The following is a 7,587-nucleotide window of genomic DNA, read 5'->3' as shown; positions in this document are numbered from 1 at the left end:
AATATAAGCTCAAATGACACATTTGTCGAACAACTCCATTCAAATGTTTTTGTAAATATGATGTGCGCTCGTGCCAACTAAATTTATAATCTAAAATAGCATCCAAGTATTTAAAAGAATCAACACGTCCAATTACAAAAGAAATATAAGAACAATTCAAATTATAATCAAAACATTCCAAATAACCACACTGGTTGTTATTTAAATATGATGGTACTAAATAAAATTCAAGCAACATGGTGAATGCTACATGAGAGAAAAACCACACAATTCTACCCCAGCCAAGCTAAATAGCTTAAATTTCGTTTTGCTGCTTATAACCAGCTTTCTGTCTACCACTGAATTATTTCAGCGAATGGTTCATTTCCTATACTTACATATACGTTAATTATATCAGTCAAAAAATACTTATTTAGCTGATGTAAATAAATTTTTATGATCAGTACTGTGCACACATTGTGTAAAAACATTAATTTTGAAATTTATTAAATTATAGAATTTTTTATTCAATAAACTTAAAAACAAAATTTTTTTATACACAGAAAGTTACACTTTTTTCAATTACTTTATTGAGTTTTATAAATAAAGTTATTCATGAGTTTTTTTGGTGTGAAATGATCCATAATTTACTTAATATTGATAACTTCATTGCTCTGCTGTTGTGAATAAATGTTTACATTATAGTCACGCATCGTTGAAAGATAATTGTACACAGCGGGAAGGGGTTTATATATTTCTGCTTTTTCTCTGTGGTGCTATTTTGAAAAATTACGTCATCTGAAAAATAAGAATATGTTATGTATTTCTTTATAAAATAGTTGAAACAAGAAAATGTTTAAAAACTTGATGCTATTTATAGCATTATAAACATTATATGAAGCGATTCAAAATTAGTATGCATATGATTTAGAAAAACCTTATTCGAAATGTTAAAATTATAACTTTTTTAATTGAAAGCTTCTTTATAATCTTAAGTTTTGAAATATATTTTTTCCGAAATAAATAAAATATTTGAACGTTTTTATGATTTTGTAATTATACAGCTTTTATTCCAATATAATTACTTTATAAATGTCTGTTACATTTTCTTCCAGATAGTTTGCAGAAAAATTGTTCAATAATTGAATCATAATAATGTCTTCTATTGCGGAAAATTTAAATCCTATATAATACGTATGTATATCTATGTATATATGTTTTCTCTCACTTAATTCAAGAGGTTTTTAATTAAAAATAATATATATTTCAAAAATCAAAACATTATTGGTATTTTTATTTTGATGAAAGATCATGAAATTATTAGAAATAAATACATATTTTGAAAATCTTTAAAATGTATTTTAAAATACATATTTTGAAATACAAATTAATAATATTTATTTAGGTTAGTATGTATTTAGGTACGTAAAATTTTTACAGAATATCGTACGAGTATACACCAATAAAATGAAAGCACTTTAAAAATTTCATTTTAGGAAATAATAAACTAAAAGTTATTTAAAATCTAGAAACATTTCAATGGTCTAGTATTATAAAAACATATACTTATAATAAATAATATTATTAAAAAGCCAAAAAAAACCAAATGGGGCAAAAAGATTCTATTAAATTGTTACTTAAATATGTTGCTATGTAAATAAAACTTCTCTAATAATATAATTTGCTGCCAAAAGTATTTATATTATTTAAGTATTTTGCTTATATTCGAGGAACAAGGGAATTCGAACCTGTAAAATATTAACCATTAGTTACAGGAAATAAATTTATTTGGAATTTACGGAAAATTACAACCATTTTAAATAATTTAATGAATGCATGCTCAACTAATTTTAAAACGTGTATTATATTCATTAAAAAATGTCAATTAGTTATTTCTTAAAAAATGAATGAGGCTATCAGTTGACCCAATTGATGCTCTGATATTTTCATAATTTTTTATTTTCAAAAGGAAGAAAAAAGATTATTAGAAAAAAAATTAAAAACAAATATTTTCATCTTCTCGAGAAAGAAATTATTATAAGGAAAACACAATCTTTGCTAAATTGAAACTGAAATGAAAAAAAAATTAAAAACGCTTTATATTAGTTGTGAAAGGTCATAGAAAAATTTACATTTCAAATTTTAAGAACTTTAATTATAATTTATTTGGAACACCGATTTAAAGATTTTTTTGAATATTTTATGATAATATGCAAATAATTGAACAGTTATACAGAATTTAATCAATTTATTAAAGTTTGGCCAATTCATTAAAATTTCAAAAAGGTTGTATAATCATTTTGAAAAAAGAGTTTTGGAAAATTACAGTTTCTTTAGCCTTGCATAATATGTATATTTATCCCGGTTCGAATAATTTGCCTTACCGTTTGTAGCACTAAGAAAAAATGGTCTACGATGTAGACATAAATGCATGTTTTTGATCAGCGTCAAATTTTGAGTCGATTTAACAATGTCTGTCCGTCTTTCCGTATCTTAGGAACCGTTGAAATTACAGTACTGAAACTTTCTATTAATTATAGAACAGTAGTACAGTAACTATTACTTTCACCACTCCGTTTGTAATACAGAAGAATTAAAGATAAGTCTGTTCCATAGGTATACTTATTCGCACGTAGGTCAACAAGTTCGCACAGGTACCACCAAGTTGACATGATTTGATTTTTTCTCGCTTTTTACTTACTTTTAATCTTATTTTAGAATTAAGAAAGCTAAATCAGTAAATATTCTAAATATTTGTATAATTCTTTTCTAAAGGCATTAAAAGGCTTTTAGTGTCACTTTTAATGTTACTAATTAAATGTTTAGTTTTACAATTTCCACATGTTCAAGATTATTATGTAAATAAATCAATTCACATTTGGTATAATTGATAAAAAAAACATGAGGTAGCTATTTTAAAATAAAGATATCAATATTCCTTAGGTTACCGATTTTTTTTTTTAAAGTGCACTTTAAATTGTAATTTTGTTTAGATAACTCTAATACAATAAATCGATAGGTGATGATTAAACAATATCACGTTTTTTTTTAAATATTTCAGATTTTGACATTTTTATTCTATCATAATTTATTGCTGTACGATGTTATATTTTTTTACAATTTAATATAAAATATTTACCTTTTTATCTTGCATAGAGATCTCCTGCCGTAATCGAATATTATGTTTGAATGTAGTTGGAAAAATATTTTCGAGCTCACTTTATAGTTTCTATAAGTGCATACAATAAAATTAATGGGAATACTTAAATAGCAAATGTGGTCATCAAATTTTGGGTTCATTCATTTTATTCTAAAAATTTTTAGCAATTAAAACACAATTTTAAACGAGAAATCAAAATTTTGTTGCAACTCTTCACATATACTACATTGTACTTGTAGTATTTAAAAATTTAAATTAAAGTATTTAACAAAATGTTTAGAAATGTTTATCTATTATAAACTTTAAACTACCAATATTATTGAGAAATATTGCAATGATTGTTAATTGTTAAAACTGATCAAAACTAAATTAAAAGTCTTATTTTAAAATATAGTATTACTCTTACGTTATGAGCTAAAGAAATGCACAAATAAAACTAGTATGTATATATAAGCAAAGATCTATATGTTTAAAAGGATCCAGTCTAAAATTTTTAGATAAGAAAAATCTAAAATTTCTACGATTTATATCTAAAAATTTTACGATTTTCATATTTCTGCCAGACCCATCTACTGAGCTTTGTTGAAATCAGAACCAGATTTTAATAATTTCTGTTATACATCAAAATATAAAAACAAAAACATAAAAAAAGAAAAAGCAAAATAGAAAAAAGAAATTACAACATATAAATGCGAAGCTGAAGTAATATACTAATTTGTTTTTTCTTACGATCAGCTGGTTTGCCATTCTAGTAGATTTCTATCTAACTCGAATTTGATAGCTTTTCCATGAACTTTCAAATTCTTGACACTGACATTCTGAAATTGATATTTTTTCAAAGCAAAAAAAGGGGTCGGTTTGCAGACCGCATTTTTGTTAACATTGAAAACAACAGACCGACAGGTTACCAAAAATAGTTTATTTACACTTCCCTACTATGGAAAAGAACGTTCCCACCGAAAACTCGGTATGCAAAATTTGTTGCTATCACATAACCTGCCCTATTATATACAATACGGTCGGTAAAAATTATGATCTTATAGATTTATTGTTCAACTCTATGCAGTTGGTCAAGAAGTTATCATTTTTGCTTTAACTGTTTTGTTTTCATTTTTCTTTCAAGAATGTTATGACAATCTTTTCTTCACTTAATATGCGTGAAGAAAAACTTGTCGTAACTGGATGCTTCCTATATATGCACATATGTATGTATATTTTTCGTCTTTGAAAAGAAGCAATAAAAGAATAATGTTGAAAATTATGATTTTTGATGAATATGTGCAGCTTTGGTATTAATCAATTTACTGAAAAATAAAAATAAAAATAAAAACACATTCAAATTTTCTGCTTTTTATACCCTGCACTTCGTGAAGCGTATAATAACTTTAATATGGAATTTGTAACTACTTGAAGGCGTCATCTGCGTTATGGACATAAATATATATTCTTGCTCAGCGTAAAATTCTGCATTGATTAAGACATGTCCGCACGCCCGTCCGTCCGTTCGTCCGTCCATCCGATCGCACGATAACTCAAACACGAATAATGCCATGAAACTTGGCGGTTATGTGCCCAATTATTGGTCAGATATATTTCTAAAGTTTTAGTGGAATTGCTTTACAGGTTTGGGTACCTGCCATGCAACTCCAGAAGTTAATTTTAAATATTTGGAAAAATAATAAAGTCAGATTCATGAAACTTGGCAGTCTTGTGTCCAATTGTAGGTCAGAGATATTTCTGAAGTTTTAGTTGAATTGCTTGACAGGTTCGGGTACCTACCATACAACTCCAAAGACTAATTTTAAATATTTGGAAAAATAATAAAGTCATATTTACGAAACTTGGCAGTCGTGTGCGCAATTATAGGTCAGAGATATTTCTGAAGTTTTGCTGGAATTGCTTGACAGGTTTGAGTAGATTCCATACAAGTCCAAACGCTTATATTAAATATTTGAAAAAATAATAAAGTCAAATTCGTGAAACTTGGCAGTTGTGTGTCCAATTATAGATCAGATATATTTCTGAAGTTTTGGTTGAATTGCTTGACAGGTTCGAGTAGTTCCTATACAAGTCCAAAAGCTTATTTTAAATATTTGGAAAAAAAATAAAGTCAGATTCATGAAACTTGGCAGTTGTGTGTCCAATTATAGATCAGACATATCCGGGAAGTTTCTATAGAATGGCTTCACAGGTTTGAGTAATTGCTATACAACAACTAAAGGTGCAGGGTACAATTCAGTCGGTATAGTCGGTTTATACCGACTGAAACGTTTTTACTTGTTTTTCTAACCCTTTTCTCTTTTTAAACTCTTATTTACACTTTATATTATAATTATAAGAGTATTTACACTTTATATTATAAGAGTTTTATTTATTTCTTTATAATTGTATTATTAGATTTTTAAATCGAATTTTTAGAACTGAAGAAATATAGCTTTTATTAGTACCAACTAGAAAGACTTTTGATTGAAAAATCAAAAGTATTTATAGTTGTTAATTGCAAAAGTCAGCAATTTTACCTGTGAGAAAATTTACTTCGCGACAAAACGTGTCGTCTGATTTTTGTTGAAAAACAAAAATTAGATTTCATGATTTTGTTAATTTTGCGGAATCGAATCACGAAAAAAATAAAAGCGTTTAATTAATAACAATGCGAAAATTTGTTTAATAAAATTTTTTCACAATTTGATTAATTAAAAAAAAATAAACAGATAAACAGAAATATTAGATTTCAATGAGAAAATTTGTTAGTAAATTTATTCATAACCAATTTATTAAAAACGAGAAAAATGAGAGTTGACCTTGTCAACTCTGTGGTACACGTACGAATGTGTTATCCTATGTACGAATAAATATGCCATAATTGACTATGGGGCAGACTATGACTTTACGTTGCCATATCACCATATTAAATTATGCAAAATTTCAGCGCCCTGTTTTTCGAAATAAAGTGTGTGCTAAACTACCACTGAAGTTGTATGACAACTACCAGAAAGAACCAAGCAATTTTAACGAATTTTATCAGACACAGAGATTTAGCCATAAATAACTTTTAAAGTTGTATGGCAGGTACCAGAAGGAGGCAAATAATTTCAACGACTTTTATCAGACACATTAGCCCTACTAATATATTCGTTTGTGTGGAATTTCAATACTATAGCTTTTATAGTTTCTGAGGTGTAGCCAAATAAATTTTGAAGTTGTATGGCAGCATCTGAATTGGTACCCCGATCATGTCCAATTTAAATAGTATTCTGGCATTTACTACAATAAATTATTTGTAAAAATTTGGTGAATTTAGCTTAATTAGTTTTTGAGCTGTCGCTGGGACGGATGGATATAAGTTCGTACAAGTATAAAAATAGAAATTTCTAAACGGGATATATAATCACCCCATCGCTAAGTTGGACACTCTCCTGAGTGTTCATTTTTTTGGGTAATCATTCTTTAGTTTTTATAAAAATTTTTAAAATACAGAATGTAATAATAAGAATTATAATTATTGAACTTAAAATAGTTAAGTATAATAGATTATTATTTGTTTTGTTCTTAATTTCATTAAATTTTCATATTTTTTATTTGTTTTATTTTTATGTCTTCAGTATTTAATTTTAAAATTATATTTTGAATATTTAAATAATTTGGTGTAATGACATGATTTGCTATTGATTTGATATTGCTAGAAAATGTTATATTATTAATTCATATTGAAATTCTACATTGTTGTATACTTAGAGGACTAAGTATGTATATATTTAGAATGATCACAGTTATAGTTTAGTGAATAGTTTTTACAATTTTTAAATAAAATCGTGTGAGGAGATATTTCGAAGATTTTGAAATTTTCTTTTATTATTTTTTACAATTTTTATAATTTTCTTCGAATAAACTATTAATACATTTATTTGCTGGTGTTAGTTTTTTTACATATTTTTCATTATAATCTATATAAATTTTATCTTCATATTGAAGTATATTAGTGTTTTAAATATATATTTCTTGAAAGTTTTTGTTTGGCGGGTAATATTATATATTTTATACCAGGCTCTTTAGTGAGGTTTGGAATTAGTACTACAAATACCATTCTTTATATTTAAATATAGCAATTTTAAATTCGTCTAGTTGCTGATCAGTTAAAATTGAATGACTCATTACATTTTCTTTTGCAAAAACGATGTTTTGCTGAATTTCATAAATTTCAAAGCATAACAGGCTAATATCAGTCGATAAGGAGAGAAAGTGTAAGGTTTAAATGCTTTTACAGGTTAGCTCTGTTGTTTGATCTAATGTTTGCAGTTTTAAAACTTGATTTTGTGTTATACGATCCTTTAAAGTATTGATGTTGTTTTGCAGATGAGTGTTAATTTAAATTTGGTTGTTTAGGTTAGTAATAGAATAGTGGTTGTTCAAATCGACAACACTTTGATGTTTTTCGATCTCAACTTTAT

At 26.3% G+C, this 7,587-nt stretch overlaps 1 long non-coding RNA gene across 1 annotated transcript in view; it reads right to left on the bottom strand.

Moving 5' to 3' along the window:
• Positions 1 to 481: 481 nt before the first annotated feature.
• LOC129616502 (uncharacterized) overlaps positions 482 to 7,587 on the bottom strand; it is a 56,695-nt gene continuing 49,589 nt past the window's right edge. The window contains exon 3 of the long non-coding RNA XR_008697557.1: positions 482 to 777. This is a non-coding gene — a long non-coding RNA (uncharacterized LOC129616502). The remainder of the gene's footprint in view (positions 778 to 7,587) is intronic.

Source organism: Condylostylus longicornis, unplaced genomic scaffold, assembly GCF_029603195.1.
Source record: "Condylostylus longicornis isolate FDR11 unplaced genomic scaffold, ASM2960319v2 ptg000231l, whole genome shotgun sequence".
Lineage (NCBI taxonomy): Eukaryota > Metazoa > Arthropoda > Insecta > Diptera > Dolichopodidae > Condylostylus > Condylostylus longicornis.
This window is presented reverse-complemented; position numbering and strand designations above follow the sequence as displayed.